The sequence below is a fragment of the Schistocerca serialis genome, chromosome 6, assembly GCF_023864345.2.
Source record: "Schistocerca serialis cubense isolate TAMUIC-IGC-003099 chromosome 6, iqSchSeri2.2, whole genome shotgun sequence".
Classification (NCBI taxonomy): Eukaryota; Metazoa; Arthropoda; class Insecta; order Orthoptera; family Acrididae; genus Schistocerca; species Schistocerca serialis.
Genome location: NC_064643.1, coordinates 620,559,871 through 620,583,079, shown reverse-complemented (window position 1 = coordinate 620,583,079; position 23,209 = coordinate 620,559,871). Strand labels below are relative to the sequence as shown.

At 41.2% G+C, this 23,209-nt stretch overlaps 1 non-coding gene across 1 annotated transcript; it reads left to right on the top strand.

The window, feature by feature from the left end:
- Positions 1–10,844: 10,844 nt before the first annotated feature.
- On the top strand, positions 10,845–10,919 carry Trnap-cgg (transfer RNA proline (anticodon CGG)). The gene has a single exon. It is a non-coding gene; the product is annotated as a tRNA-Pro (tRNA).
- The last annotated feature ends 12,290 nt before the right edge of the window (positions 10,920–23,209 follow it).

The window sequence follows — 23,209 nt, the reverse complement described above, 5'->3', positions numbered from 1 at the left end:
ATGTGGAACATGTCAATTTTTTTTTTTTTTTTTTTTTAAGTTGAAATAACAATATTTATAGTATGAGTATATACAATACATCATTTTTTTAAGCTGAAGCGACAATACTAATAGTATGAGTATATACAACACATCATTTGTTTCAATTAAAAAATTTGTCAATGGAGTAGGAGTTGGCCACTAGTTAGTCTTTCAGGCTCCTTTTAAACTTATCTTTATTTGTAACTAAATTTTTTATGTTTGCTGGCAAATTATTGAAGATGAGTGTTCCTGAGTAGTGGACCCCTTTTTGAACTAAAGTAAGTGCTTTTAAGTCCTTGTGCAGATCATTTTTGTTCCTGGTATCATATGTATGAACTGAGCTGTTTGTTGGAAAAAGAGATATATTATTTAGGACAAGTTTTATTAAGGAGTAAATATACTGAGAGGCAGTAGTTAGTATACCCAGTTCTTTGAAGAGGTTTCTACAGGACGTCCGTGAATTTACTCCACAAGTAATACGTATTACACGCTTTTGGACTCTGAAAACTTTTGTTTGACTTGAAGAGTTACCCCAGTTACTGCTCAGTGACAAACAAACTAATCTTATTTATTAATCAATTGTCACAGTTTTAGTCACTTTAGTTCAAATATGGGAGAATAATAATGTATCAGAATCTATAATAACACAGGGCTACAAAATTAAATTTCTAATTCTGAAGGGTGAATTTTATTAATTTTTGCCCTCTGTTGAAGAATGTGAAGTCACATATTGGCCATCACATATGAGTAAACTGTAATAATGCTATAAAGAATTGTCATATTTATGCAATATAAAGATATTTTAATGTGTCAATAAAGATATTTATGGCTATACTAGTAAACTGTAAACTGTTAACAAATGTATGCAGTAAACAAAATCAAATAGCACTCATTTGTTCATAGACTGAATCACAATTTAAGTTCAACATATTCTAAGTCTTATGGAGACAGTGCACTTCCAGTACCACCTCATCTTTGTATTGAAATTTTTTCTTTCAGATTTTCTTCTATGCTGTAGCTCCACATTATCTTTCTTTTGAAAACAACAGCACTCACCTATCATCCCTTCAGCCCACCTGCCTTGATAATGTGATTCTATTTCTTCCATGTCTTGATGAGACCTTTCTTCACGTTCTTGCCTAATATGTCTAAGGTTGCCAGGGAAGAAAACAAGATAGCATTGAAGATAAGGTTCATATTGCATCCTACATTTTTCTGAGCTATCAACATATTCTCCACCATGCCTTTGAAATCTGGGTGTTTCCTATTCCCTAAAAATTGTTAACCAACCTTAAATCCAGTCCCAGCCAGTTGTTGCTCTTGTGTCCATAGTACATTTTCAAATACTTCATCTTTCATCAAACTTCTGATATTCAGTACAAAAACTATTCCTTCTTTAAGTTTAAAGGCAGACAGAAAAGAAAATTTCGAGCTTATATACTTAACGCAATCATCATCTTTAGGCAATGCTTTGACAAACTATTTCATCATTCCCAGTTCAACATGAAGAGAATGTTTTTCTCTTATTTCACCAGAGATCATCTTAACACATATTTCTCACCAGACCATTCTATTATTCTCTAATGCAATTCATGGGTATGACCAGCCAAGAGGCAAAGAAAACTAGGCAACTTCTCAAAGACTGATTGTTGACCCAGCAGCACTCCTATTAATTTCAGGTCTCCACATACAACCCATTGGGGTTTTGAATAGTTTAATGCCTTCAGCAGCATCTCCATATTTTGGTAGGTTACTTTTAAGTGAATAGAATATGCTACTGGTACTGAGCCGTACTTATTTCCAATGTGTAGAAGTACAGCCTTGGGGCTTCTATGTTAGAATTTATAAATAGTCACCATTTATTCATGTTGCACATAACACCATATCTTGATAACATACTCCCAATGTTCTTATAAGAAACAAGAGAGCCTTCTGTAATGAAATAGTTTTAGTTGACACCACATGGTTGTGATTGGTAGGGAGTACAGAGAAGCATTTCCCTGTCTGTTCTTGGATATAAGTCAAGTCTTCAGTTTGATAACTGCAGTGATTCTAAATCAATGTCAGGTTTGTGAGGTACTGCAAATCCTGTATGCACACATCCTTGACAGATGATGTGTGTGGAAGAGACCGTTCTGTTCATAGAGTTATTGCAGCTTGGCATGTAATTTCACATGTCAAAAACTGCCGCCTATTTTCTCACAGGATGTCATTGTTTCATGCATTTTTCATTGCTGACAATCATTTTACAGGACTGATGTAAGCATTGTATAATTTCCAAACCATTATCAGATGTAAAGAGTGGGCACTATACACCTCTGGAAAGTTATATAGCGAATGTATCACAAAGAATCTATGTCTTTTTTTTGTGTGTGTGGAAAGTAGTAGCTTTAACATCTTAAAGTTTCTCAGAATAGTGAATGGGATAGAAAACTTGCATGGTGAATGTATGTCAAGTATTGGAAATACATGTCCTGCATTGGAGTATTAACAGCATTGCATTCTATGTGACTTAATATATTGGAAACCACACTGCTTTAACATTACAGTATGTGTAAGTGCAGAACCATGTAGCCTTAGGATCATTTCTCTCTTTCCAGTACCTTTTTTATATGGAATCCAAACACTACAACAATACCACAGAACTGACAGCAGAAGTGATTTATGTAACATGTGTGAACTCCTTTTGTCTGGAGCTCCATCATGCATAAACCATACATTTCTTCTTCTTCTTAATCATCTGTTATATCACCACAACAATCTAAAATGTATCTGCCTATATCTACTATGGCCCAATAAGGAGTGCTAACCTCCTCAGCATGCATGCATCTAGAGAAATTGTGTAGCTGAATTTGTGATGTAAGTAAGATTGGTACAGAACACTCTTTGCAGGATGGCATATACAGTACAGGAATGAGAATACCAGTATATATCACTAGTGTTAGACAGTTGTACAAGTTTGGAACATGTGTCTTACTCTTTCCAGAAGCAAATTATCAAAATGTATTGATTATGTGGAACTCAGCTCATTGTGGTCCTTCACAAGACATTGAATGTCCCCCCTCCTTCTGGTCAGTTCCAAATTAAATCAGAGACGAAGTTGCATAGAGGACTTGTTAAGGACAGAGGAAGAGTTACAAAATGCAAAGAGAATGAACATTTAGAGATTTGCTTATGATCCTTAGCCGATAGCATCAATGAAGGGGCAACTCATTTTGAAATAGAGAGTAGAGTGCTGCTGTGGGTATGATTTCTTTGTCGTCGTGGTAATCATCAAAGGTGTTGCTGAGATCTTTCAATCTCCGACTTTATCCCATGAAAGTGAGAATACTCCGTGATTCCCATCCACATCGGGGAGATGGTCTAACATAATAAAATCTTACTGAATTTCCAGTGTTTTGGCTAAGGAAGGTAGTTTTTGCACATCCCCTCTGCTGCTGGCTGTTCCCCCACATTATGAAACAGTGTTTGTGTCATATGATATGTCTACATGTATATAGAGCTTGCAAAGTAATGGAGGTGGTGGTTTAATAGTGATACAGAAATTGAGACACATGCTGCAATGTCATTGGCTGATAGCATCAAGAGATCAACACAAAGAGACATTTTGTTGACATGAGAAGTTGTCAAAAGCAGTGATTTTGAACTTAAGTAATTTGATAAAACACATTAAAATTACAGAGTAAACCAGGTAAAATTGCGAAATTGATGGAAAATACACAAAACTGGTGAAATATATGACAAAATCATTGTTATATAGCTCTGACCTTGGCAGTTTGCTCATTCATCATCAACAATAATATCGTAGATCAAATTTTTAATTTTAGGCAGTTGAATGTTATGAAATAATGGAGAGTTCTTTATTTCTTGTTCAAATTTTTTTTTTTTTAAGGTACATGTAAATAGCTAGCGTGAAAGCTGCTGTTTTGTATAACAATTTATGTGCCTAAAATATGTAATACACACATGCATGATGATTTATTTACATGACTTCCACAGACACTAATTTGAGTACTCAGGCTACGAGAAGCGGCTGCTGGAAGTGGATGGCGGCAGTGGGGTGGTCAGAGCCAGCATATTGATTAGTGACTGCCTGGTTGTCAGTATTTTCTAGGAATATTTTTGATTTCTGCAGATATGAAATGGTATATCATTGTCAACCCAGTCCCAACAAAAGCAAAGCACTGAAAGCAGTTGGATCTCTTTGTGTGTCATTAGCGAAAGGATAGAACAGTTGTGGGATGGCAGAACCACTACCTACGAGAGGGAACTGCTGCAGAATAGAAACAGTATATCATTGTCAACCCAAAAGATAAAAACTGCAGAGGATGGAAGTCTTTATGTACCATAAGTGATAAGATAGAAGAAACCAGGAAAACCAGTATCCCTAACTACAGATGGAAGAGCAGCAGGGAGGAGGCAGGTAGGAGGTTCTAAGGTGCTTAGTCTCTATCGCACATTGAGCTGAAGACACACACACACACACACACACACACACACACACACGTTCTGGGATGAATAGACTTGTTTTTCTTGCGAGTGGTTCCAGTGTGTCTTAGGAGCAGAGAGGCCGAATCTTCTGGTAAGCAACCAACTATTAAAAAACAGCACAACAACAATGATTATGTTGCAATACGAGCACATACAACTGCAGAACCAAAAGTGGTATGTGTTCATATATATATATATATATATATATTTAAAAACAAAGATGAGGTGACTTACCGAACAAAAACGCTGGCAGGTCGATAGACACACAAACAAACACAAACATACACACAAAATTCAAGCTTTCGCAACAAATTGTTGCCTCATCAGGAAAGAGGGAAGGAGAGGGGAAGACGAAAGGAAGTGGGTTTTAAAGGAGAGGGTAAGGAGTCATTCCAATCCCGGGATTGGAATGACTCCTTACCCTCTCCTTTAAAACCCACTTCCTTTCGTCTTCCCCTCTCCTTCCCTCTTTCCTGATGAGGCAACAATTTGTTGCGAAAGCTTGAATTTTGTGTGTATGTTTGTGTTTGTTTGTGTGTCTATCGACCTGCCAGCGTTTTTGTTCGGTAAGTCACCTCATCTTTGTTTTTATATATAATTTTTCCCACGTGGAATGTTTCCTTCCATTATATATATATATATATATATATATATATATATATATATATGGTTATAATAGAGGGAAACATTCCACGTAGGAAAAATATATCTAATAACAAAGATGATGTGACTTACCAAATGAAAGTGCTGGCAGGTCGACAGACACACAAACAAACACAAACATACACACAAAATTCAAGCTTTCGCAACAAATTGTTGCCTCATCAGGAAAGAAGGAAGGAGAGGGAAAGACGAAAGGATGTGGGTTTTAAGGGAGAGGGTAAGGAGTCATTCCAATCCCGGGAGCGGAAAGACTTACCTTAGGGGGAAAAAAGGACGGGTATACACTCGCACACACACACATATCCATCCGCACATATACAGACACAAGCAGACATATTTAAAGACAAAGAGTTTGGGCAGAGATGTCAGTCAAGGCAGAAGTGCAGGGGCAAAGATGTTGTTGAATGACAGGTGAGGTATGAGTGGCGGCAACTTGAAATTAGAGGAGATTGAGGCCTGGTGGATAACGGGAAGAGAGGATATATTGAAGAGCAAGTTCCCATCTCCGGAGTTCGGATAGGTTGGTGTTAGTGGGAAGTATCCAGATAACCCGGACGGTGTAACACTGTGCCAAGATGTGCTGGCCGTGCACCAAGGCATGTTTAGCCACAGGGTGATCCTCATTACCAACGAACACTGTCTGCCTGTGTCCATTCATGCGAATGGACAGTTTGTTGCTGGTCATTCCCACATAGAATGCATCACAGTGTTGGCAGGTCAGTTGGTAAATCACGTGGTTGCTTTCACACATGGCTCTGCCTTTGATCGTGTACATCTTCTGGGTTACAGAACTGGAGTAGGTGGTGGTGGGAGGGTGCATGGGACAGGTTTTACACCGGGGGCGGTTACAAGGATAGGAGCCAGAGGGTAGGGAAGGTGGTTTGGGGATTTCATAGGGATGAACTAACAGGTTATGAAGGTTAGGTGGACGGCGGAAAGACACTCTTGGTGGAGTGGGGAGGATTTCATGAAGGATGGATCTCATTTCAGGGCAGGATTTGAGGAAGTCGTATCCCTGCTGGAGAGCCACATTCAGAGTCTGATCCAGTCCCGGAAAGTATCCTGTCACAAGTGGGGCACTTTTGTGGTTCTTCTGTGGGAGGTTCTGGGTTTGAGGGGATGAGGAAGTGGCTCTGGTTATTTGCTTCCGTACCAGGTCGGGAGGGTAGTTGCGGGATGCGAAAGCTGTTTTCAGGTTGTTGGTGTAATGATTCAGGGATTCCGGACTGGAGCAGATTCGTTTGCCACGAAGACCTAGGCTGTAGGGAAGGGACCGTTTGATGTGGAATGGGTGGCAGCTGTCATAATGCAGGTACTGTTGCTTGTTGGTGGGTTTGATGTGGACGGATGTGTGAAGCTGGCCATTGGACAGATGGAGGTCAACGTCAAGGAAAGTGGCGTGGGATTTGGAGTAGGACCAGGTGAATCTGATGGAACCAAAGGAGTTGAGGTTGGAGAGGAAATTCTGGAGTTCTTCTTCACTGTGAGTCCAGATCATGAAGATGTCATCAATAAATCTGTACCAAACTTTGGGTTGGCAGGCCTGGGTAACCAAGAGGGCTTCCTCTAGGCGACCCACGAATAGGTTGGCGTACGAGGGGGCCATCCTGGTACCCATGGCTGTTCCCTTTAATTGTTGGTATGTCTGGCCTTCAAAAGTGAAGACGCTGTGGGTTAGGGTGAAGCTGGCTAAGGTAATGAGGAAAGAGGTTTTAGGTAGGGAGGCAGGTGATCGGCGTGAAAGGAAATGCTCCATCGCAGCGAGGCCCTGGACGTGCACAATATTTGTGTATAAGGAAGTGGCATCGATGGTTACAAGGATGGTTTCCGGGGGTAACAGATTGGGTAAGGATTCCAGGCATTCGAGAAACTGGTTGGTGTCTTTGATGAAGGATGGGAGACTGCATGTAATGGGTTGAAGGTGTTAATCTACGTAGGCAGAGATACGTTCTGTGGGAGCTTGGTAACCAGCTACAATGGGGCGGCCAGGATGATTGGGTTTGTGAATTTTAGGAAGAAGGTAGAAGGTAGGGGTTTTTTGACCCCATTAAGTTTTATTTACATTCCCTCCACAAACATGCCTTCGCCCTAGCCAGATTCGCTCCCATATTCTATTTTCTCAGGCTTGTCTAACATTTGGCATTACCCCCAAAGGCCTCACACTTAAAGTTCCCATCTCTGGCTCCAGTTCCAAACTGAACAATCCATTGCCCTCACCCAACTAATCCTTCACCTACACATCAACTTAGCCAATGAACACACCCGTCAGCTCCTATCCTTAATAAAAGTCCTTAATCTTTCCTCTCCCACATCCACACCGGCTGTTCAGAGCATCCTCCTACAGGCCAACCGCAAATTAGAACAGCATGCCCCCCTCCACCTCAAAAAACTATCCAATCTCCTGGTTTCCCACCTCCGGAAAGGCAACTCACTCACCCTTCACAACCTTTCCAGCAAACCTCAACCTCCTCTCATTGCACACAAACCCAGTCTCTCCCATCTACTCAATCTCCCACTTCCAGCTCCACTCCCTCCAAAACCTCAAAATTCCATTCAACACGATCTGGAACCACAACACCCTAATTCAGTAGTTAACCTTTCCTCCAAACCTCTCTCCCAATCCGAAACCTCTGTCCTATCCAAAGGCCTCACCTTCAGCCCCATTCCCAGATTCAACCAAACAGCCCTCGTCAAAGATTTACTGTCCTACTCTCATACTCTCTGCTGGAAATATCACTTTGCCACGAAGAAAAATGATCCTAATCCTACTCCCAATGATCCAACTCCCCAGGACACTATCCAAATTGAACCCTGCCTGGAACAGTTCCGTCCTCCGTCGCAGCGGAACCCACCTCCTCTTCCTCAAAATTACCCTCTCCAAACCTTCCAGGAATTTCTGACTTCCAGCCTTGCATCTCAATCCTTCTTAAAAAACCTTAATCCTACTCCCAACTCCACCACTGCTGAAGCCCAGGCTATCCGTGATATGAAGGCTGACCGATCCATCGTCATTCTTCCGGCGGACAAGGGTTCGACGACTGTGATACTTGATCATCGGGAATATGTGGCTGAGGGACTGCGTCAGCTTTCAGACAACACCACATAAAAAGTTTCCCAAGGTAATCCCATTCCCGATGTCCAGGCGGAGCTTCAAGGAATCCTCAGAACCTTAGCCCCCTGTAAAACCTTTCACCAGACTCCATCAACCTCCTGACCCCACCGACACCCCGCACCCCTACCTTCTACCTTCTTCCTAAAATTCACAAACCCAATCATCCCGGCCGCCCCATTGTAGCTGGTTACCAAGCCCCCACAGAACGTATCTCTGCCTACGTAGATCAACACCTTCAACCCATTACATGCAGTCTCCCATCCTTCCTCAAAGACACCAACCAGTTTCTCGAACGCCTGGAATCCTTACCCAATCTGTTACCCCCGGAAACCATCCTTGTAACCATCGATGCCACTTCCTTATACACAAATATTGTGCACGTCCAGGGCCTCGCTGCGATGGAGCATTTCCTTTCATGTCGATCACCTGCCTCCCTACCTAAAACCTCTTTCCTCATTACCTTAGCCAGCTTCATCCTAACCCACAACTTCTTCACTTTTGAAGGCCAGACATACCGATAATTAAAGGGAAAAGCCATGTGTACCAGGATGGCCCCCTCGTACGCCAACCTATTCATGGGTCGCCTAGAGGAAGCCCTCTTGGTTACCCAGGCCTGCCAACCCAAAGTTTGGTACAGATTTATTGATGACATCTCCATGATCTGGACTCACAGTGAAGAAGAACTCCAGAATTTCCTCTCCAACCTCAACTCCTTTGGTTCAATCAGATTCACCTGGTCCTACTCCAAATCCCATGCCACTTTCCTTGACGTTGACCTCCATCTGTCGAATGACCAGCTTCACACATCCGTCCACATCAAACCCACCAACAAGCAACAGTACCTGCATTATGACAGCTGCCACCCATTCCACATCAAACGGTCCCTTCCCTACAGCCTAGGTCTTCGTGGCAAACGAATCTGATCCAGTCCGGAATCCCTGAACCATTACACCAACAACCTGACAACAGCTTTCGCATCCCGCAACTACCCTCCCGACCTGGTACAGAAGCAAATAACCAGAGCCACTTCCTCATCCCCTCAAACCCAGAACCTCCCACAGAAGAACCACAAAAGTGCCCCACTTGTGACAGGATACTTTCCGGGACTGGATCAGACGCTGAATGTGGCTCTCCAGCAGGGACACGAGTAACTCAAATCCTGCCCTGAAATGAGATCCATCCTTCATGAAATCCTCCCCACTCCACCAAGAGTGTCTTTCTGCCGTCCAACTAACCTTCATAACCTGTTAGTTCATCCCTATGAAATCCCCAAACCACCTTCCCTACCCTCTGGCTCCTACCCTTGTAACCGCCCCCAGTGTAAAACCTGTCCCATGCACCCTCCCACCACCACCTACTCCAGTTCTGTAACCCGGAAGGTGTACACGATCAAAGGCAGAGCCACGTGTGAAAGCACCCACGTGATTTACCAACTGACCTGCCTACACTGTGATGCATTCTATGTGGGAATGACCAGCAACAAACTGTCCATTCGCATGAATGGACACAGGCAGACAGTGTTTGCTGGTAATGAGGATCACCCTGTGGCTAAACATGCCTTGGTGCACGGCCAGCACATCTTGGCACAGTGCTACACCGTCCGGGTTATATGGATACTTCCCACCAACACCAACCTATCCGAACTCCGGAGATGAGAACTTGCTCTTCAATATATCCTCTCTTCCTGTTGCGCACCAGGCCTCAATCTCCGCTAATTTCAAGTTGCTGCCACTCATACCTCACCTGTCATTCAACAACATCTTTGCCTCTGCACTTCCGCCTCGCCTGACATCTCTGCCCAAACTCTTTGCCTTTACAAATGTCTGCTTGTGTCTGTGTATGTGCGGATGGATATGTGCGTGTGTGTGCGAGTGTATACCCGTCCTTTTTTCCCCCTAAGGTAAGTCTTTCCGCTCCCGGGATTGGAATGACTCCTTACCCTCTCCCTTAAAACCCACATCCTTTCGTCTTTCCCTCTCCTTCCCTCTTTCCTGATAAGGCAACAGTTTGTTGCGAAAGCTTGAATTTTGTGTGTATGTTTGTGTTTGTGTGTCTATCGACGTGCCAGCGCTTTCGTTTGGTAAGTCACATCATCTTTGAAACTTCCTGGCAGATTAAAACTGTGTGCCCGACCGAGACTCGAACTCGGGACCTTTGCCTTTCGCGGGCAAGTGCTCTACCAACTGAGCTACTGAAGCACGACTCACGCCCGGTACTCACAGCTTTACTTCTGCCAGTACCTCATCTCCTACCTTCCAAACTTTACAGAAGCTCTCCTGCGAACTTGCCCGCGAAAGGCAAAGGTCCCGAGTTCGAGTCTCGGTCGGGCACACAGTTTTAATCTGCCAGGAAGTTTCATATCAGGGCACACTCCGCTGCAGAGTGAAAATCTCATTCTGGAAACACCTCCCAGGCTGTGGCTAAGCCATGTCTCTGCAATATCCTTTCGTTCAGGAGCGCTATTTCTGCAAGGTTCGCAGGAGAGCTTCTGTAAAGTTTGGAAGGTAGGAGACGAGGTACTGGCAGAAGTAAAGCTGTGAGTACCGGGTGTGAGTCGTGCTTCGGTAGCTCAGTTGGTAGAGCACTTGCCCGCGGAAGGCAAAGGTCCCGAGTTCGAGTCTCGGTCAGGCATACAGTTTTAATCTGCCAAGAAGTTTCAAAGATGATGTGACTTACCAAACGAAAGCGCTGGCATGTCGATAGACACACAAACACAAACATACACACAAAATTCAAGCTTTCGCAACAAACTGTTGCCTCATCAGGAAAGAGGGAAGGAGAGGGAAAGACGAAAGGATGTGGGTTTTAAGGGAGAGGGTAAGGAGTCATTCCAATCCCGGGAGCGGAAAGACTTACCTTAGGGGGGAAAAAGGACAGGTATACACTCACACACACACTCATATCCATCCGCACATACACAAACATTTGTAAAGGCCTATATATATATATATATATATATATATATATATATATATATATATATATATATATATATATGGGTGTGTGTATATATATAAATATAATAGAAAGAAACATTCCACGTGGGAAAAATGTGTTTGTGTGATTTTTTATTGAGTCTATTTACCAGCGCTTTCTCGTTTGGTAAGTATGTCTGTAAAAACAAAGATGCTGCAACTTACCAAACGAAAGCGTTGGCGTGTTAATAGAGACAATAAACACACAAACACACACACAAATTTCAAGCTTTTGCAACCCAAGGTTGCTTCATTAGGAAAGAGGGAAGGAGAGGGAAAGACAAAAGGATGTGGGTTTTAAGGGAGAGGGTAAGGAGTCATTCCAATCCCAGGAGCGGAAAGACTTACCTTAGGGGGAAAAAAGGACAGGTATACATTTGCACACACACACATTGGCTCACAGCTCTCCTTGAAGTAACCCATTTGTAATAGTTCATTGTGTCACTGTGGTGCCAACTGATTCTCATATTACTACTGCAGTTCCAATGCATTGCACTGGAGCCATACATCAAATATGACTGTCTTTCCTCTCAGAAGTGCCATGTGAGCATCAAGCCCAGTCTTCTTGTGATCTTTCTTTCTCATGACCACCATTGGCAGCAGTCATTTACAGTGCCTACATTCCTGCCAAGTCCTTCTGCAATGTCACAGAAGGAACATCCAGCTTCTCATAGCCCTATTACATGACCTTGTTCAAATTCAATGAGGTGCTGATAATGGCATCTTTGTCACCTTAAAGACATTCTTAACTAACATAAACTCACCATGTCTAGTCTCAAAGGTAAGTAACAATCACAACCGTTACAGTGTGTAATTAAAGCAAATCTTAAAGCAAATCTTATTTGCATCCTCATAGTGGTAGTACTTGTGCCACTCTTATGCAAGTGGTGTAAAATCTGAATAGACATCATCTTTCTGATGTAGAAAGTTGTAAATTTTTGTTTACGTCACACAAGTCCTTCCTGGTGTTATGAATTTTTTCATCTTTATATATTAGATTTAATGGCAACAAATAGAACTTACATCTTTGAGGGTGTCTGCATCATAACTGGTATAACTGACCACTAGATAAAATGTCAGTAGTGTTGTATCTTGAGTAACTTGAAGCTTTAGCGCAGGGCAGGAGTGTGTAGAGGAACTCTAGCTCAAGTTTAAAAGAGTAGTTGACAAAGCACTGTATAGACATGTATCCAATAGAACAGTTCATAGTGGTAGGGAGCCTCCATGGTAAACAGTCAGTGTAAAGAAACTTCTAAAGAAACAGAGGCTGCATAACAGATGTGAAACAAAGCATAGAACTATAGACAGAGTGATGCTGAATGAAATCTGTTTAGCTGTGAAAAGGGAAATGCATGAAGCCTTCAGTGACTTCTGTAGCAGGGTATTGTCAAATCATTCTTCACAAAAACCAAAGAAATTCTGGTCATATGTTAAGGCTGTTAGTGGCACCAAAGTTACTGTCCAGACCCTAGCAACTGAGACAGGAACTGAAACTGAGGGTAGCAAAGCAAAAGTTGAAATGCTTAATTCTTCTTTCAAATTGTTTTTTACAAAGAAAAACCTATGATAATTGCCCCAATTTAATCCTAGTACCACAGAAAAGATGACTGAAATCAGTGTTATTGTCAGTGGTGTTGAGAAACAGCTGAAATCGTTAAAACTGAACAAAGCTCCAGAGCCCTATGGAATCCCTGTCAGATTCTTATTGAATCCACAGCTGAATTAGCCCAACTATAATTTATTATAGCTGCCTCAAACAAAAAAGCATGCCCAATAGTTGGAATAAAGCGCAAGTAACACCTGTCTACAAGAAGGGTAGTAGAAGTGATCCACAAAACTACCATTGACTATCATTGACATTGATGTGTTGTAAAATTTTAGAACATATTCTAGGCTCAAACATAATGAGATATCTTGAACAGAAAGACTTCCTCCAAGCCATCCAGGATGGGTTTCAAAAACACCTATCTTGTGAAACCCAACTCACACTTTTCTCGTATGGCATACTGACAGCTTTGGATCAAGACACTCAGGTAGATGCAGTATTTCTTGATTACCTAAAAGCATTTGACTCGGTACCATACCTACACTTGTGTCAAAAGTACAATAATATGGAGTATCAAATGAAATTTGGGGCTGGATTGAGGACATTTTGGTAGGCAAGACAAAACATATCTCGGATGGAGAGTCATCATCATATGGAGAAGTAACTTTGAATGTGTCCCAGGGAAGTGTTTTGGAACCCTTGCTGTTCATGTTATATATCAATGGCCTTACAGAGAATTTTAATAGTAACCTCAGACATTTTGCAGATGATGCAGTCATCTTTAATTAAGTACTGTCTGAAAGAAGCTGCATATATATCCAGTCTCATCTTGATAAGATTTCAAAGACGTGCAAAGATTGGCAGCTTGCTTTAAATGTTCAGAAATGTAAAACTGTAAAATAACAATTAAAAAAAAAACAAAAAAAACAAAAAACAAAAAAAAACATAGTAACCTATGACTATAGCATCAATGAGTCACAGCTGGAATTGGCCAACTCACACGAATATCTTGGTGTAACAATTTTTAGGGATATGAAATGTAATAATCATATAGGGTTAGTTGTGGGTAAAGCAGGTGATAGTTTCAGTTCATTGGTAGAATAATGGGGAAGTGCAATCAGTCTATGAAGAAGATTGATTACAAATCACTAGTGTGACACACTTTAGAATATTGCTCAATAAGGTTAACAGGAGATATTGAACGTATATGTAGAAGGGCGGAATGAATGGTTGCAGGTTTGTTTGATCCCTTGGAGAGTCTCACAGTGGAGCTGAAGAAATTGAACTGGTAGACTCTTGAACATAGATGTAACATATCCAAAGAAAGGGTACTAACAGAGTTTCAAGAAATGGCTTTAAATGATGACTCTAGGAACATACTAAAAAACCCTAAGTATCACTCATGGGGATCGTGAGGACAAGATTAGAATAATTAGAGCATACACAGAGGCATTCAAATAATCATTCTTCCTGTGCTCCATATGTGAATGGAAATGGAAGAAACCCTAACAACTGGTATAATGGGATGTACCCTCCACCATGCACTTCAGAGTGGCTTGCAGAGTATGTATGTAGATGTGGATCCTTTTTCCATCCCTATGCAACCAATGTTAATACCTTGGAAGAGTGCAACGGACGTAAGGCTGCTACAGCCGAAAATTAAAATTACGGTAATAAAAGTGCACCAAGTGGAGCACAAATTAACCAGCTGAAAGACTCTGTTTGAAATCTGCAAATAATTATTAGTGTTTTAAGAAGTGAACTTCAAAATGAAATCACTAGTTTATTATCATCTAATCTGAGACCAAGCAGATGCCTGCAAAATATCTTGATTAATCCCACAAACAATAGGGGCATGATGTTGCATGCAAATAGTGAAACATCAACAGAAGAATTAACTGATATATCTGTGGGTAAGCAGCTATAAGTAAATGAAAGTGACTGTACAGTATGGCATCATAATCATGTAAGTGAGTAAAGTAAATGAAATTGTTAAGCACCATCAAAGGCTCATGCAATGGTAAGCATTCAATATATACAGCAAAAAAGTACTGCATATACACAGCAAAAAATGCTGCTGGTATCAGATAGTTATGGTTGGCTTTGTGCAGGAATCTTGAACCAGCTTTTGCAACCAAAAGTCTTTGTTTTGGCAGTGGCTTAATCAAAACCCAATTATAGGACATCATTCATAAAATCGAGAAAACAACAAAAGAGTTTAAAAAGCACTATTGTCTGATTGGTTTAGGCAGTGTAAACAATGTAATGAATGCGCCTTCAGACTTCAAAATGGTGCTAATAGACTATCTTAAGAAGACGATACAGACTAAAATGATTATATACACAATCCAGACATCATGACATTCAAATATGGAATGACAGAACTTCTCTAATAAACAGCTACTTAGTGAGAACTGTGTCATGATATAACCATGCTACTACAGTGAAGAATATGGATCATTAGATATGGGCAGTTTTCTTGGCCTTCAAGGTCCCTGGACCTTACCTCTTTCGAGTTTTGCCTGCGGGAATGGTTAAAGGCGAAGTCTACAAAGAAAAAGTTCGGATTATGAATAGTGCAGCCCTCATAAAAGAACTCAAAGGCTACCTCAGAAGAGCTACATGTGGTGTTATCAAGTGAAGTCAAATGTGCACTGAAGTTGGTGGGGGAATTTTTTAAAATCAACTTTGAATGTCCTCATTCGCCTTTGCTTTGAGTTTGTTAGAGTTATGTACTGACAGCTGTATCTCTGTACTCAATAAAAAGTGGACGCATTTATATGGATTTTTTAATGCAATTTGTCTTTTCTACCACCTGCTAAAATATCTACTATTCCTCCTGAAACACCCTATATATGGATATATGTGTGGTGTCTGTTCTTTCGGACACGTCCAAAGGAAACACATTACGAATCCGGGTTCGAATCTGGTCAGGCACAAATTTTCATCTGACGCTGTTGTTCTATTTTAATACCCATGACAGACTGGACATCTGTCCTTCAATCTTTAATTGATTAACAAGGCTGTCTATTTTGATTTGTAGTGTCCGTTCTTTCGGAAATGTCCAAAAGAACAGACACACACACACACACATTTTTATCTTAAGTACTATTCGGAAAATGTTTGGCAACTCAGTGACTGTGCCAGACTGGAGCAGCATCAACCTACTCATTTCACTAGATATAGTTGTAATTTTCTGAACAATTCCTGTTTAATAAGTGACAGCGACTGTGTCTCTCATCGTTTACTTTGTCGGAAACCTGCTTCTTTCTGCCTCAGGCTATACTATAGCAATGAGTGATTGCTCACATTCTTGATACCTCACTGGAAATAAAGTGTGGCCGCGAGCGAGTGGAATAATGGCCGGGGGGGCTTGGTCTCGTAAGTTCTTACCACAAATTTACAAAATTTTAAATCCAAAATGCTGCATCTCGGTTCTTACAATAGTGCAATAGGTGTGCACTGGTTAGATGTAACTGAAGAGAGTCTCCAACTCGGATTGTGGTTAAGGGCGAATCCCAAGCACATGGCCACAAACAATTGGGAGCGGAAACTTAATGTCATCGGAACCTTGTTGAAGGACCACGATATGCGATCGTTTGACCGACTGCAGAAAGTTCAGATTATAAATACATACAAACTTAGCAAAATATATCATGTCGCAGCAGTCTTACCAATACCGCAGGTCACTGCACATAAAATATTAGCTGTAGCCTCTTGGTATGTGTGGAAACAAAATATCTTCAAAGTATCCTTCGAACGGCGACTTTGCAGAGGCAAAACAATGGACTTGCAATTAAAGACGTGCTTTTAAACTAATACATACCACTAAGACAGGCATCACGAAACTTATGTTCCTCTCGTTAGATCCTGGGGATCGGAACGCTCCTGTTAATGTAACACATTTAGATGCCAGCCTACATTACGTCCGAAAGTACTATGGTGATTGGAGCTGTATAAGACTTCCACCAGCACAAATCGACACTAGAACCGTTTATGATTATATTACCAAACATCGTCTTCACAAACCAATTCCGGTAAAATTAACCTACAAAAAACTGGAGGAACGTCTGGAAAAATATCAATAATAAAATTATACCAACTAGAGTCAGTGCCGTATGGTGCGACGTTGTAAACGAAACCATACCCACAGCGAAACGATTATGGAAAATCAAATTGAGACCATCTTCATACTGCGACAAATGTCGGCTTGTAGGAACTGGAGGGCAACTTTCTTATGTGACAATAGAATCAGAATTTGGAACTGGACTAGGAAGAAATTAGCACTATCAATAGAACCGCAGAAAGTCATATACCGATAACTGAAGGTTTACAACCCGACTGGAGATGTTACCTGTCCGCAAAGAATAACAGTTTTTCGTGGCTTCTGGGACAGTTTGTGTTTTACGTGTTAACAAACAAAACTTGGAACTTAGAAGAGTACATGTTTTATATTGCAGAAGAACATTTTAAGTTGTGGAAGAATAAAGGTTTCAAATTTTTTATCTATTGCTTTATGTGGGTTACAAGGAGGTGGGAAGTTTTATTGATTACAAGCAGAATACTATTCTTTCACTTTTTTTTATTCCTGGAACCTTCTTTTACGTTGGTTCTAAAATCAGAACTGTTCTAATTTGGCAAAACCACTCTTGGTTCCGAAATTTCTTTCATTTGTTGAAAAACATATGACTTCATTACAGATCTCATATGCACCCAGTGCATAATAACTTAAATTGTTAATATGTTTCTGAATGAATGTTTGTTATGTATTTTTCCGTCACCCTTTTGCCTGTTATAAGTTATGTTCTACAAGGAACGCACACCATTGGAAGCGGCAATCTGTAATTTATTTTACCTTAATTAGTACTTCAATTTTGTTATACAATTTAAGGCATATATGGGAACAAACACGGAATACATGGGAATAATGCAGTTTCTCCGTGACAGGTATGGGGGAGGCATTGTGGCCAGGCCTTGGATCTTCGACTCCTACCCTCTTTGCCTCCGCCTACCTAGTGCTGAAAGCCTTCTCGAACTTAAAAAAAAAAAAAAAAATAAAATAAAATAAAAAAAAAATAAAAAAAATTATAATAATAATAATTAGTGCAGTGGTCAGCACGACTGCCTAGTAAGCAGGAGGTTCAGGTTCGAAGCCCGGTCGGTCACAAATTTTCATCTGCCGTCGTTCACGTATTTCAATACACTGTAACAGTGTGGACGTCGTACCTTCGATATATGAGATGTAATTTTTTTTTGAGGCAATAGAGGTGATTTGCGAGCATTTGTCTTGCCATCAATGTAACGGTACTTCAAAGGCATCCACCCCTTAGTCATTGCTTTGTGACGGCGCTAACCCACGTCATCTACATGCGAATCAGAGTGTACCGCATATTTAGTCAAATAACGAGTGGTCAGTATACAAGTATTTACGAACAGTAGAAGCAGGAGTGCAGCGAACTGATCACTTAACCAAGTGCAACATAGAGTACCTGTGTAATGAGTCACTCCAACGGCATAGCTGAGGGTAATATTTGTTAAGCAATTCGTTGCAGAATTGATGTAATACCCGTACGATGTCCTCTGTAGACATACTGTATCATTAGCAGCCAGCGAATGGAGTACTATGTTCGTTAAATCGGATTACTCAAGCTGAGGCCAAATAAAGACAAGCGACGAGGCCACAACACTATCTTTACTCAAGTAGGTAGTCAGCGCTAGATTATGTGCACCACCATTAATGTTACTGTAAGCAGTTTGACAGCATAACACCACCACAACTACTGACAACCAGAACCATTATCATCACGCAGTTGTGACTCGCAGTGATTACAAGTTGCTGATGTTTGTCAAGAATAACGGAAAGCGCCTCTGAAGCTCTATATGCATTACGACTAGGACGGAGAGAATCCTAAATAACAGTAATAGGTCACCCAGCAAAGAGAAGAGTCTACGTATTGTCTCAAGTTCTTGCAGTTTGATATTAATGCAGTTCCCGATGGTTTCACACTAACAGGTTCATTTGGCTATCGGAATACTCACATGGGAATTATAAAATTGTAATTGATAGAACGCTCAACTACCTTAATAACACCTCATTCTGGATTGAATACGACTCGGAAAGCGCCGTTAATTTGACGTTTTCATCCATCTCTTGACGTCTTACTGAATGAAGTCTGAAGTGCACGCACAGTTGTGTTGCCTGCCGCAAGGATTCTGTGAAGTGTTGTGGCAGCTGGCAGTCATTGCTGAATACAGACATGTGCAAATATCCTCACTGCTCTAGGGGAACTCGTCTTTGTTGCATTTTTTCCATACCGTAATTAGCACAATAACATAAAGCCCGGTCCACACGCAACGATCTGTCTGCGCAGACATCGGCGCAGATGTCTGTACATGCAAAAGATCGCTGCAAATGTGGTGTGTTCACACGACACAAACTCCAATGTACTACTCGCCCGCCATCTGTCGGTGTAGAAAAAAATATCAGTGGCAAGCGACTACGCTCCCCGTAAACATCAAAAATTTAATTCTGTTATATTGAAATATAGAAATGGAGGAAGTTCTGATGTGGTCTGTGTTCGCAACTTGTGTTGCAAAAAACATTCAGACCAACCGCAGGAAACAGAGAAAGCGGTCAAAATGGTGTAGACAGTGGCTGCTAAAGCGAAAGCAGTTTTCTCACGTAAATTTACTGCGAGATTTGCAGAGCGCACCTTAATTAAACAAGCCAAGCAGTTCAAAATACCATAACGTTGGCTGGTGTACTTTATCTACTCCTACCTCAGATCTTCTAGATTTCTGAACTTTGGATAATTCTTTTCGGTAAACAGTACGCAACGATATATATATATATATATATATATATATATATATATATATATATATATATATATATATAATTCTGGTTTCCGAGGCGTCAACTGCCCCCAATTTTTCAATTAGAGCATTGTGTGGTGCTGTCTTTTTGTCTCGGTCACTATATTCTTTACTTTTAATCTTCCACAAACATGGGTGGTCTCTATATATTTCAATGAATTCACTAACAAACTCTCGAGAACCCTGACGAGTATCAGCCATTTTAATGCCCTGTGCGCACAAATACAAACACTGGGCAGAGCAAACAGCTGTTTCGCGCCAGATTTGCGGCGATCTCCTGTCCACACGCTCCAACTTGTCTGCGCAGATGTGGTTTGAACCCACAGATTTGAGAGGTTTCGCTCAAACCTCCAACTCCCAACTTCCAGGTTTGCACACACCTCAGGTTGGTGCAAATCTTCTGTCCACACGCAACGATCTGTCTGCGCAGATGTGATTTGCGCAGACAGATCGTTGTGTGTGGACGGGCCTTCAAGGCTTGTTCTGCTGAAGATCTTGATGCCCACAAGTCCTTAAATAAGAATCTCCTAGCGGGAGTAATGCATGAAAGGAAACGGACTGTTGGACAAAAGAATGGACATCTCCCTGCTTTTTGCGTTTCCGATAGCGCCTTCGATAAGAATCTGGTGTCATATTATGCTTCAGAACCCTAAACTGTATATTTTTTTTACTTCATAGGAAATGACTATATGCTTCTCAGGAACTTTAGTTTTTCGTGTTTATTTTCTCACTTCATACTAAAACAGGGGCGTTAATATGAGAAGAGGAAATGAAATATACGCTTCAAGGCGTGTGCTACTACTGCATACATGAAAGCCCTGCAGTTAATTTTTGTATGCTGGATAAATTTTGATATCACCTCACGTTCCTTTGTGAAAAGGTTCCTATTTTCTTGGGATTCAAATAGAGTGTACATTTCATCACTGGTTAATATTCTGATGACTCTTGACATGATACCCGTTGCAACTGCTCCATGGCACCTGTGAGTAGAGTCTCACGTTGGTAACACGCAGGCAGTGATATCCCCTCACTGCAGTCAGATCTTACTTAACGTAATATGCAGGGCGTGGGTTGGGTAAAAATTCAGTTTGTAACTTCCCATCGCATTAAAATACTTTACAGTCATATTTGATGCAATATTTGTTGTTGGTTGCCTCTCTAATGTTAATAGTATTGATTCAGATTGTGTGTGAACACGACAACACACACACACACACACACACAGTCATTGATTCCAGTGAGTGTGCCAACTACTGTGTGTTGAACAACACATGCACCAGTCAGTTCCTGAGTTGGCGTCGAGTGGATGAGATTTTTCAATTACCTTGCATTGCAAGAATTGTAAGGAGGAGACTGAAAGTAAATGGACTTGTATGCTTAAAGAGCTGCGACAAAGCAAAGCTTGACCGATTATCAGATAATTGTCCACATGGGTTTTGTGGACGAGTATACTTTTAGTAACGAACCCACCCACGATCATTACGTAAGATTTCTCGAGGGCGTAGGGGAATTGATTTCATTAAGTCGTCGACAGAGCGTGATGGTTTACTTTCCACCATACGTTTTCTATATTCGTCCAAAGGTCGCTTGCATTTGTAGGTCCACATGGCAATGACCTTGTTACCTCTGCCCACATATTCTCTATCTGGTTGATGTTCGGTGGTCGTGGAACAAACGGCAACAGCTTTATCCTCTCTTGGCCCTGAAACCAATCTCGCACTTCTCTGCTATGATGGATGGGGCTCTGCTCCTGTAAATAAGCTGTTACCTCGTTAGTTCATATATTTACATTTAAATAACGTATTTGTAATAAGCACATTGGATTATTATTTTCCACAGTGTTTAAGAATTCAGGCCCTGTCATAGATAAGTGACCTAGATTCAACAGTCCGATTAAGAATGTGGTTTACCCAGTCTATCATATGATGAGAGTCGTAGTCTGATATCCACATTAAGACTGACTGGCTGAATCCGCTGTGAACGATCTGGTATCGAAACGAAATTACAGAAATCGGATAATTTGAACGTCTGTATTGCAGCAATGCTACGCACATAAATTCCTATGATGGAGTAACAGGTAGCAACTGTCTAAGAAAAAGTGAGAAATATGTCTACTAGCAGCAATGTAACGTAATTATAACCCATGTTTATGTGATGGAAATAGTGAATCGAACAATACACATCTATTTCAGTGGTGGGAAGATACACCAGTCGGATTTGCTGATGACATAATGACAATAATAATAATCCCGTGTGGCCGGTAGGGGAATCCCTCTCCCATATGGGTGGTACCGAGGAAACCAAATACTTGGGGTGAACCAAATACTAACACAATCCTGAACGGCTACTCAATCCGTTGAACCCAAATCCAGACACGTCTGAGTGAAAATCACCGCTACTCTGGTCACCGTCTGTTAGCTCAATGAGCTCGGCTGAAAATATTTGCTTCCAAAGGCTTCAGCACCCTCTGGTCCTGTCCGGTCCTGGAATCACCCAAGCCAGACCAATGAAACACAAGCAAACGTGAACTATGCAAACAAAGTCAACTTTACCCCAGGTGGTACACAACCCGGCTGTCGATAGCCGACAATTGGATTTTCGGATTCTGGGGAGTCCGGGTTAGCACGACAGAGAATATCGAAGATCTCTGGTAAATTTCCCTACAAGCAGAATACATGCATTTGAAAACTAAACATCGATACACTGATCCAATCAAGAAAACTAAAAAATCTCACAAAAGAAATCGACCGACAAAAAATTCTCATCCTTACTCTTCAAGAACCACGACTAATTGGCAATGAAACCTTGCATTACGGAAACCATTGCATCTTCAAGACCAAAATACACCAAAAGGTAGCGAAAGGCGTACCAATCTTCGGCATTGCATTTCTCGAACACAGATCTATCATCAACTCTGTCGAAGAAATCACACCCATCAACAATCGGCTTATGACTATCATAGAGAGCCCCAGTAAAAAATGTATACTCATCAATGCACATGCCCCCATCAACATCGAAAATAAGAAAAACACCGAAAATGTCTAAACATTCTGGAACACATTCGAAAATACTATGAGCAAAATTCAGCAAGATGACGTGAAAATACTAATGGGAGACTTCAACTCTCTATTTGGGACAGAAAAAACCTGTAGAAAAATCAGTGGTACAAATTCAACACACCGAACCACTTAGACCAGGGCTTCCCAACCTGTGGTCCGCGGACCCCTTAGGGGTCCGCCGGCTCTTTCTAGAGGGTCCGCGCCACCTTTCACCAAATCGTCTAAAATAATGAGTAACATTATTGAATAAAAATGTGAAAATCAAATTCATCACTTGCAACACTTTCACATAATAAATCCGGCTGTAGAGCTTCTTGTGATTGTCCTTCCTTTGGTCGTCCTCCCTCCCTATTCATTTCAACTGGAAACTTCCCTTGTTGGGAAGGCGATCGTATTCCCAAGCAGCCTTTGCGGTTCGGAAGTGAGAATGCATACACAGTTTACTGCCGGAGAATGCGGCTTCTCT